Source organism: Mercurialis annua, linkage group LG1-X, assembly GCF_937616625.2.
Source record: "Mercurialis annua linkage group LG1-X, ddMerAnnu1.2, whole genome shotgun sequence".
In the NCBI taxonomy this organism is placed as follows: Eukaryota; Viridiplantae; Streptophyta; class Magnoliopsida; order Malpighiales; family Euphorbiaceae; genus Mercurialis; species Mercurialis annua.
The window spans coordinates 10,241,369-10,253,511 of NC_065570.1; the positions used below are offsets into that span (position 1 = coordinate 10,241,369).

At 34.2% G+C, this 12,143-nt stretch overlaps 1 pseudogene; it reads right to left on the reverse strand.

The window, feature by feature from the left end:
- Positions 1 to 399: 399 nt before the first annotated feature.
- Positions 400 to 4,996, reverse strand: LOC130015397 (disease resistance protein RPV1-like; annotated as a pseudogene).
- Between the last annotated feature and the right edge of the window lie 7,147 nt (positions 4,997 to 12,143).

Consider the following 12,143-nt stretch of genomic DNA (forward strand, 5'->3'; position numbering starts at 1 on the left):
TAAGATAGTATAAGAAAAGATATTTATTGTACATTTTATTATTTAACCCGCGCAACGCGCGGGCATCGACCTAGTTAAGCTGAAATGCCAAAACATTGCTCATCTTGGTCTCTATGGCAGCTTCAAGTACACTACATTTCTTAGCCACCATCGCTTCACCTTTTTCCTTGTTCTTTCAATTCAATTAGAAATTAATATCTTTATATTTAGAGAAATTAGCATCATTCATAATAAAAAAAGTCAATTGTTCAGATATAGTTTTATGAACTTCCGTAGAATTATGTTTAGTACAATGAACAATATTTGATTGCTATGGTTTTAATCATACAATCAGTTAGTATTATGACATACAATTTCTTAAAGTATTCATTTTGTCATCTCCAATGTGATTCATCTGATTTAATTAAAACAATTGTCTTCACTTCTCATTTTCTTGTTAGCGTGAAAATCCATTACATGTTCTCCAAATTCTACATCCTGCATTGGATCATAAGAAGAGCTGGCTTGATCTATTTGATCCAGTCTCTTCTTCTCCTCATCGGCATATACCAGATTAAACCCGCATTTTTTAACTTTGAAACTGTTTGAACCCGGCAGCATTACCTTATAGTCGTCCTGGATGTAAGACTCGAACTCAAATCTAGCAGTGCATGAGTTCTTTCTAAGATGTTCGCATCTTTCCTTTTCAAAAATGTCGAAACAGCTAGTGTTCCAAATAAAAACATGATCCGACTCGAACATGATCTGGTCCCTCCATTCTCCTATCTCCTCGGATGTGAATGCGAGTTCCCCACCGTTTTCATTTTCAATGACACATTTGCATAGAAAAGTGAAACCATTTTCATACCGATGATTCTCCAATTCTATTACAGCACAAAATGTGAATCCCACGAATCTGTTATCGTACCAATTCGTAGATAGCAGGATGGTTATTGAATCCCCTGTAGTTTGATACCTGAACCATCCAGGGATTTCAGTTCCTGGGAAACACACAACCGGAGAAACCAAAATTTCTTCATCAGTCTGCAAAATCAGAATTTCTTTTGATGAGAATTGGTGTTTATGAGTATTAGAAGAGCGAAGAGTGATGCCTACCGCGAAATGTTGAAGTAGTGCAGTTGCCAAATGGTGGATTTTGAGCTTTACATTTTCGACAATGTAGTTAAGCGCATTCTTCTCCAGGCTCACGCAATTAGCAAATGTGAATCCGTATTTGGCATCCGGAGATTGTCCGTGTGAATCTTGAAATTGAATGAATGGACTTGAAACTGTCTTCAGAGATATACAGTTTAGTGCTATTACATTTCTTATACGCTGAGGAAGCTCTGGTAAGGCCTTGAGTCTCTTGCAATATGATACGTCAATCACTTCCAACCTATGATGTTGCACGAAACATTAAACATCGAAAGGATACTTTTTAAATAAGCATTGGTTATAAATATAAACTTTCAGAATTTTAAAAACACCGAAACATAAAAGTAGACAAGTTTGTTTGCAATACAAACCATGTAAGATGTTTAATACTTGCAGGAATTCTCATGAAATTATTTCCCTTTAGAAGCAGAACCTGCAATGATGATAAGTCGCCTAGGCTGCGCGGGAGTTTCACTATTCCTGTGTAGCTTAGAACGAGATCTCTTACGGAACCGAGACCAGATAAAGAAGGCAATTTACTGAGCTTTGTACAGTGATTAAGATAAAGATCTTGCAGGAGTTTTAGTTCACAAATGCTGCTTGGAATACTCCTTAGTTTTCTATTACCGCAAAGATAAAACTTTTCAAGGCATTTCAGCTCACCAATGCTGCTAGGAAGTCTCTCAAGATTAGGACATTGGCTCAACTTCAACTCAACAAGTGAAGAGAGAGATCCAATTGATTGAGGTAATTCTTTTATCTCTGTAAATGCCAAATTCAGCTTAACAAGTGAAGCTAGGCATCCAATTGATGAAGGCAATGCTGTTAATGGAGTGTTCTTAAGATTCAATTCAACAAGCGAAGAGAGTTCTCCAATCGACGAGGGCAACTTTTTAATACGACAAAAAGCCATATTCAGTTTCATCAGTGAAGAAAGACACCCAATTGATGATGGCAGTTCATCTATTGAACATTCTTTGAGATTCAACTCAACGAGTGAAGACAAATTTCCAATTGATGAAGGCAATTTTTTTATATCTGTCTCTCGCAGGTTCAAGTTGGCAAGCGAAGTGAGTGACCCTATTGATGATGGCAATTCTTCTAATGCAGTGTGTCCTACATTCAAGTTCTTGATATTCTTCCCCACAATGTCTGGAAAATTCTCGAGACTCGAGCACCAAGAGAGGTCAAGATTTTCCAGAGCATTCAAATGAATGCTGCTGGGCAGAGTCTTAAGCTCTTCACAATGATTTGTAGATAAGAATCTTAGCTTGTCAAGAAATGGAATAGAGGTTGGCCATTCTTCCAGTCCAGTCCCATCTAGATGCAGCTCTTCTATATCCCCTGAAACTTCTGGAAACTTCCTCAAACTCGAGCAGGTAGAGAGATTAAGGGTCCTTAGAGATTTCAAAAGACTCAGGCTTGGAACACTCTGCAGCATCTTGCAATTAGAAAAACTCAGATAAACAAGCCTGTTGAGGCATTGAATGGACAATGGAATTTCAACCAAGCTTGTGCAATTATCAAGAATTATTCTTTCCAAATTCAAAGCTGAAGAAAGGTCCGGAAGACTTGTCAGGTGATCGGAATCATGAAGATCAAGCAGCTTTAACTTCGGAACATGCTGCAAAAAAAGGAAGTAGATACAAGAACATGAGTAATTTGCTAATTTTGTCAGAAATGAAAAATGAGCATGTACCTTGACTCCATTCCAGAGTTCTTTAACTTGGCTGAACGGCAAGCTAAGTTCGACAAGATTCTCCATTGAAAAGTTAGAAGGCAATGATGAATACTTTCAGGTGTCCACAATCTGGAAGTTCTGCCAGGATTTTCACCAGATTCTAGTCGAACAATGTCCCGACCCATATCTTGTAACAAATCATGCATATCTAACTTGTTATCTATAATAGCTATGAGACTCTTATCAACAAGACGACTTATTCCAGTGCTTGGAAAAAAATCACAACCATTAAGAATACTTGTTACAAATTCGACATGAGCTCCTTTAAAAAAACAAGCAATGTCAAGAAATATATCCTTATCAACCCAATCAAGCTCATCATAACTTATTCTCAACACTTCCTGAATTTCAGGATTCGAAGATTCTTCTAGTTTCTCTAATGTTCTTGTCCATTCTTCTGATTGCTTGTTGCACAAGGAAGAAGCCAAAACATTAAGAGCTAAAGGAACACCTTTAGTAGAATTCACAGCCCTTTTTGACAGCTCTATATAGTCTTGAATAGGGTGATTTTGTCTGAAAACTTTGAGACTAAATAGCTGAAGAGCTTCATGGTAATTTAGACCTTCGACTTCGTAGATTTTGTCAGCTGTATTAACAAGAACTTGTCTGTCTCGGCTTGTTATGACTACTCTACTTCCAGAACCAAACCAATTATGATTTTCAGCTAAAATTGGTAGTTGTTCTTCATTGCTAACATCGTCAAGAACAATAAGAACTTTTTTTCGTCGCATTCGATTTAAAATGAATCTTGGCAATACACTTTGCATTCCTAAATGTAAATTCTCATCTTCTAAAATGTTTGAAAGAATTTCATTTCGTAATCGAATGACAGTACCCTTCTCTGATTCTTCTCTGACATTTGCAGCAAAATAAGCAGCATCAAAGTTATTTGAGATTTGATTAAACAAAAATCTAGCAGTGGTAGTCTTACCAATACCACCCATACCCCAAATTCCTATAAACAGAACATTAGTGGACTCCAAATCTAATAATGATTGAATTTGATGAACGCGAGAATCAACTCCAACTAATCCATCAAATCCGGTTATAGATTTACGATTCCATTCCTTCAAAATCGTGTTAGAGACATCCTCAGCTAGCTTATGATCATCAGGCCTGGAAAATATGACAGACAGACTATTAAGTACATGAAATGATAGAGAAGTCTGAAAACAAATTAACAGTATATTACTAAGTTTGCACCAAAAAATTCAAGTTTTATGTTTTAGTAACATTTTGAAACTTGGAAACAAGTCTATATTTATAACTTATTATTATAAAACAATGTCATTTATGCGGTTTCTGTTTTCAGTGTTTCTTTTCGGAGTTTCTATGTTATAGTACATCTAATTTTTTCTGAACTCTACATCAATTATATTATCATTACCCAGTGTATTTTTAATCAAAGTACTATTATATACTCTTACCCTCTGTCGAGAAATAGGTGAAATTACTCCCTCTTCCCGAGACAAGGCCACCTTACTATTTTTGACGTTTCAAATTGCAGGACACCTTGGTAAACAATTTAAAGACTAAAAATCCTATTACCCCTAATAACTATGAGTAGTTGTCCACTTATCCTCAAATAAAATTAAAGAAAATAAAGGAATTAGCAGAACATTACCAGTCTCTAGAAATCCAACCATCAATTGAGGCCAATCTATTTAGTGCTTCTCTCCATCTCGGTACCTTGTCTAACAAGAAAGAATCCTTTTCATACTCAGCCAAAACTTCCGCAACAAAACCTGTTTGATCTTTGACATGTAAGGGATCCACATTATAGAAAACGGGAAGAACATATCGACCGGTTATTTCCTTGCATTCGATGATTTTTACAAGTTCATCCAAACACCAGCTTGAAGAAACATATTTTTTTGATATAACAATCACTGCAAATGTTGAACATTCAATGGCGTTCAAAAATTCTAACGAAACTGATTTGCCTCTGTCAGAGTTTCCATTATCTTTGAAGCAGACGAGCCCTTTGCGTTCCAGATCTTTAAGAAGACGAGTAGCTAAAGATTTACGGGTATCTTCTGTCTTGAAGCTCAAGAAAACATGGTAATGAACTGAAGAAGGACATGATTTTTCAACTATAGAAGTAGAAGCCATGTGCAAGCACAAGAAGAAATGGAGATTTGATCAATGGGCAACGCTGTTTTTCTTGTGGGGATTTGGAATTTATTAATTATATAAAATTTTATGCACTAGAGTTACATGCAAAACAAGTTATCTTGACGGAGTTTCATAAGGCTTCGTTAGGTTTTTGTATTATACTATAGGGAAAAGGGGCAAATATTGCCCCTATCTATGGTATTTGGCGAGGCACAACTTAGTCCTTAATGAATTTTAGATCACAATTAACCACTTAACGTTTTAAATTTAGAACAATCAAACCCTTATTTGTAACGGAGTTAATTATATTTTAACACTATTCTCTTAATTTTAGTCCAAGTGTAAGGTCACATGTGACATGACATTTTAATGATAAGGCTTAATTGCGTAAAAAAGTCACAAATTTTAGCGTGTTTTGCAAATTTAACATAAACTTTCAATTTTGGCAAATTAATACAGAAACTTTTGATTTTTGGCAATTTTAGCAACGATCAATTTTTCATAAAAAAATGTTGATGTGTACACCGGAATAACCACTATTCCGGCGTCCATATCAACATTTTTCTCTATTTTTTTAAAGGAAAATTGATCGGTGCTAAAATTGCAAAAAACCTAAAATTTGTGTATTGATTTGTCAAAATTAAAAATTTATGTTTGATTTGCAAAACACGCTAAAGTTTATGATTTTTTACGCCATTAAACCAAGTAAAAATCCTAATCTTTAATGGATTTTTTTTATATTTTGATTATTGGTTGTTGGTGGCTTTATTGGGTAAAGGCCTTTACTCCATAATCCTTAATTTTGAGAGGAAATGACATGGTGTACGCCTATTTCAAAAATAGTTCCAATATTATCCTCTCAATTTTTAAGTCTTCAAGCGTACTCTTTTTTTAAATTTCTCTTTTCACTTTTACTTCTTTTTTCCCTCGCCATCACTGTGCTCATTTCTGTAAACCATTTTCTTCGCCTGACTATTCTTCCGCTCGTCGTCTTTGTGGTTTTCCTGTAAATCGTTTTCTTCGTCTTTTTTGTTCATTCAAAGTTTCGTGATAAGCTTCTCTTATTTACTATTCTATCTCTCTTATCTATTCCTTCTACTTCACCCTAATAGTTGCTTTATTTATTAATGTGTTAAATTAATTAATCAATAATCAGTTTATGTGAATAATGATTCTCTGTTTACTTGTTTAATTTGTAGATTTAGAGACAAGAAAAGGTAACGAGGATAATGACATGATATAGTAATTTTATATATGTATTTGTATGGTAGTAATTGGTTTTAAGTATATTTTCTATGTATTGTATTTTTTGTGTATCAATTAGCACATTCTTCTCGTTAAATATGTATGTAGTTAAATCATTTATTTCACTCTTCTTATTAAGTGGTATTGGACTGAGTTTTCTTTTTCTTAGATGTGGGTATATGAGAAAATTAGTTTGATTTTTATGTGGTAATTTGACAGTAGCTTTTAGAATACAAGTTTTTTAGATGAGTTTTTAGCTACTCATGAGCTACTAAAAAGCTACTTGAAATCGTAAGGTGACTCTTTTAAGGTTTTGTCCACCTGAATCTGCTGGTGGCTCAGTACATTCTGTGTCATTTGCTGGATCAGATACAATAAATGGGTGTTTAAAGGGTATGGGTGTGGATGTTGTTGGCAATTTTACTCACCAACTTGTAATAGAGTGGACTATAAGTCCGGGTTATCGAACCCACAGGGATGAGAGGTTTAATGAGAATGAAATATGATTTTGAAATTCAATTCGGAAAGCAAACAACGATTGGATAGAGGATTTGGAATTTGAACAATTAAAACATTAATTAAAGTAAACACAATTACTAAACAATTTAACTAGCAAAAAGCAATAAGCAAGCGATTGAATGATTAAGATAAACTATGGATAACGAGCTTGAGGGTTGATACTACGATTAACCAATTACTATCAAGGGTTCGGACTACGGCTTCTAAACGTGAACCAAGTTTTTTTAAATCGCAACTCCCGCTCTCGAGAGCATCAAAGAGTGACAAAACCACAACTAACTAAGCTTAACCTACTCTCGTAGCACTAAACACAATTAGAGGCAATTAGCAATTAAACACAACTCATATGCCACCTAATTACTAACCCACTCTCATGGTGTTACTAATTAAGCATCTAATTAATTAATTCCAATTAATAAACCCTCTCTTAAGGTGAAAATTAATCTAGCAACAAATACTAGGTGATCAATCTACAATAGGCATTAAGCAATTAATTAGAACACACAAGCCAAATCCTAACCCAATCTAGCAATTATTTCAACCATCATATCAACCCCCAAACAAGGGGGTTTAGCCAATCATGCTAAAAATCACATTAACTACTAAATAAAGAGAAATAAAAGATAAGAAATACTTATTTAGAAGGATAAGATTCAAATTAAGCACTTGCATTCAAAGATAAATCTTGTTCTTACAAAGCAATAAAAGCTTCCAAGCACCAATAATGGTGGAAACTATAGAGGCACAAAACCCTAAACTATTCTACTCCTAAAAGATGACTAAAAGTGTGTAGAGAATAATTGTTGTTGCCTCCTACCCTAATTTGAAACATAAAGTAGTACTTATAGTGTTCTCAAAAAGGAAAATAAAAACATCCTACGAAAATGAGTGTTGGGCCAAAAGAGGAAGTGTGCATAAGTCTTGTCCTTTTCTTCAGTTTTTTGATTCTAACTTTAAGCCTTTGCACGAATCGTGCAACCCAACTTATTCAAGGGTGCACGATCCGTGCAATTCTCTTGAAAGTGGACTGCTTCTAGCTTGGTGGTGCACGAAACGTGCAAGGCTTTGCACGATCCGTGCAATGCCCAGACTTCATGAAATCTTCAATTCTTTCGCTCCCTTGCTTGCTTCTCGCTTTCCTTGATTCTTCCTCTTTTAACACCAAAGACGCCCCATAACGCTCCGTTATCCTGAAACTCTTAAGCACACTAATAAGATATAAATACACCTCAAAATGCATAACAAAATACATTAAAGCGCATCAAAAACACTCTAGAATATAGGAGTATTTTACTCCTATCAAACCTCCTCACACTAAATCTTTACTTGTCCCCAAGCAAGAAATGAACTAAAGTAAAATACGATGTTAACTAATCATGGCGATCTTGAACAAGCATCAACAAACGAACTCCCAATCAACAATGACTCAAATACAATCGTCTAATATCAACAACCGCTAATGATGCAAACAAATGATGAATGCAATTACAATGACATACTTCAATGGAAATTAGACTACACTTGCATTGGCTTAAGGTTCTTGTTGAACAAATCAAGTCACTAAGATCATTTATGGGACATGCATGACTTGGTCAAGTGAGGGCAATCATGGCATATCAAACATAGGCATCAATAAAAGCATATTAATTCTCACAAGATTCACTCTAACACACAAGTGTTTGGGGTGCACAAATTTACGCTCAAGAATACGCTAATTCACCATAGGCTTGCTCTTAGTCCGATTCTCCACTACTTAGTTCGGCAATCAATCACTATCATATGAACTTCTATTCGGGTTGTAACTTGGCTAGGGGTTAAAGGGGTAGTTAAAGAGGGATAATTTGGCTACAAAAATTTGACTTGACAACTAAATCATTGATCACATTATTTGTATAACTTGGGATTTTCTTGCACAATTGAACTTCATCTTCATTTTCATGCCTTTTATTCAACTTTTCCTTTTGCTCTTTTTCTTTGTTTTTCTATTTTTCTTGATCTTTTTTTTTGTTCTTTCTTTCTTTTGCTTTTTTTTCTTTTCTTTAGGCACAAATTTACTTCTTTTGCTCATGTTTTTTCTATTCTTCAAGTTAGACAAATTTCTTAATAATTATGAGTCATTCAAGTCATATTTTTGGGGTATTTTAAAGGGGTAGATTGTTGAAAGGATGGTGTGTTAAAATGTGTTAATATTCAAGGAAATGGTTTAAGGCTCAAATGGGTGATCAAGTGGTAAGGGTAGGCTTTTAAGTGGTTTTAAGAAAAATGTTGATCTTAATGCCATACTCATTTAGCAATCGACACTCTACTATATAGTATTAAATGGACACCGAGCAAGTTCTAGGAATGTAGTTACACAACACACAAGAAATGCATTTATGGCTCAATCATTTTTAGAATAGAATGTGGTGTTATGCAATTGCTTGGTTCCTATGTTCTCATGCCAATCATGCCCACTTTTGATTACAAACTTCATTAATGTGCTGAAAGCAAATCGAACGATCACCAACTAACGCATAATAATCGTGAATAATATCATGAATATGATCAATAGAAAGTCTACGTTGTTGCAGCCTATGAATAACACCAGCAACATCATACTCCATAAATAGATCCGGACCAGGAATGGAAAATGCAAGGTTCAGACTGAAGCCCATAGCTAGAGCTTCTACTAACTCGATGTCCATAATTCCATGAAGAAAGGAACCCTGCTGCTAATGATTAACCTAAACTCGTCTCTGATAACAACGCTTGTAACTAATAAGTTCTTCGAAGGAACAATTGAGGCATCCGTATTCAGTTTTATAGCTGACAGGGGCGGAGCATTCCAAGCCAGAACTGAAACAGGCCTAGTACAAGTAACTTGGGGACGTGAAGCTTGAATCATAGTTGGAATGCATACGAACAGCAATGGATGTGGAAGTCTATTATTATAAAAAACGATATTGTTGTGGTTATTCTAGATAATCCAAAGACTTAGAATGAAGGTTTGGATTTTTTCATTCTTCAACGACGTAAATATTATTTCTACTCGGCCCATTCTCTCAAAGTACCACCCTGGTTTCCATTTACTCTCAAATTCAGAGGAGAAAACAGCTATAACCCCCAGACTTCCTCGCTTTCCTTTAGAGCATGAATATCAGTTTCCTCCATAATACAGCATCTCAGGCAGCTCTCTGCTACAGGTGCCGTATGTTTTTACTAAGTTGACGTTAATGGGAAAAGTTTGATGATAGATCTGCCATAATAAATGTCCGACTTTCGGAAGAGCCGAGTGTCACGACCCAAAATTTTGAGTCGAGACCGGCGCTAGGGAATGGGTGTGATAGCACCGAAACCCGTAGTAAGCCTAAAACTCACTATAAATTTTTTTTTGCGAAAGCAAGAACAAATCATATTAAAAACATTCTCACATAACTTCTTTAAGAAAATATATTTATATCAAAATACTATATCTCTTTCTGGAACCCATGCAAAACAACTCTTTAAAACCAGGGTCTTACAATGCGACACATCATTTCAGCATTGCCCGGTTTCAACCAAATCATACCATAAGAAAATCCAATTCCACTCATGGGTAATTGGTACAGAATTCAAACAGATTAAACAAGGTTTTATAAACCTTTCATATATGCCAATTGTATCAGAGTTTACAATCAAACCATTTGAAATCAAAACATTATCTATAAAAGACGTCTAATGACTACTACAGCGCTACGAAGTAAAACTTACTTCTGACCATATTTTCAAAACCATTGCAGACTTCCGGAATAAGAATGGAGGCCCAATACTTCAATTACTTTTAACCTGAAACAAAAACTGTAGGGGGGGTCAGCTAACGCTGAGTGAATATACATCACTAATGAAATTACTCAAAATTAGCATCGCATTTTAAAACAAAACAAATATGTATTAATATATATTACGTATTTCAATCAATTGATCTGATCAAAACCTTAATGTTATAAACAATTATGAACTAGGAAATTCCTAATACTCATAACAATAGCGATCTTCTAATCTTGATGGTGGTTACGGGATAGTTCAACCATGTCAACCAACCATCTGGCCGGGCATCGTGATAGTTCAACCATTATGCATCATACCATCATAAATCCAACATTGCAGCGGAGTTTCGGGATAGTTCAACCATGGCGATTCACTAGATACAGACCGCGGGATAGTTCAACCATGCTAACCTCGTATCGTATTCACAAATAAGTTAGTCTAATTCTATTTGCTAAGACTTACCCAACACTGGTGATCACACAGCCTATTGATAGCTCGTTTCCCCTAATCATATACTAGTTTTCACAATTCAATATGATTGATAAATCAATATACAAAACTCATATATATAACGGGCAAATAATATATCATGCGATGCATTTTAATACTAATTTGTAGTATAGCATAAAATAAATTTAGCGTAGAATACGCAAAAGTAGTGTATACTCACTACTTGCGATCCATAGCCTTCAATCAAGTAAAGCGGTTTTACGTTCCTCGAATTCCAGGTTCTATCGTAGTTGTCTCGTCGGGTTTACGTAATTACAATAACTATGTGTAATTAATACGGATTCTAATTCAAAATACTTTAATCATCGATCACGTAAAAAAGGTCAGGGGTTTTTGAGGTATTAGGCCTTTTAGAAACAATCTATAATTATAACAAATTTTATTTATATTTTTTTATTTTACAGATAATGATATTTTTTTAGTTTTTTTTTGGCATTGTTGGTATTCGTTTTTAAAAATAAAAAATAATGTTCCTAAAAATTTGTTTTTGCATATAAATAAAATAATTTAAATTAGATAATAATTTGATTCCGCGCAAATGCGCAGAGTTACCATTAGTGAATGTAATAATTTAATGTTTAAGTTAATTAACCCATCTATAAAAGATTTTTTTTTTTTTTTGATGTCAAACAATCTATCTAATAACTTTCGATTAATGAAATTTTTTTATTTGAAAAAGAAAATTATTTTGATAAACTTTTACAACTTATCAATTTTAAACTCAAAATCTACACAATGAAGAATGGCACATAATAATCAAGTTACATTAAAATTAGTTATTCGAGTTAGATGGTTTAATTATTTGACAATAAGAATTATTTTAGTATTCGTAACTAATTACGTATTTTGCTGAAATATCTAATTAAGAAAAAATAGAAATGAACGTGCCTTTTCTCTCACTCAATCAAGAGTTCAACTTTTTTTCATTTCATCCGATTAGGTCCAAAAATTGTTTTGTGAATGAATTTGCTGCAAATGATTAACAAAGGCAAAAGGTAAAAATCATGATATTGACTCAAAACTGCATAATATTTAAATTTTAGAGATTAAAAAGTAATATAACAATTGGTAAAATCTATTAATAAAATATTTA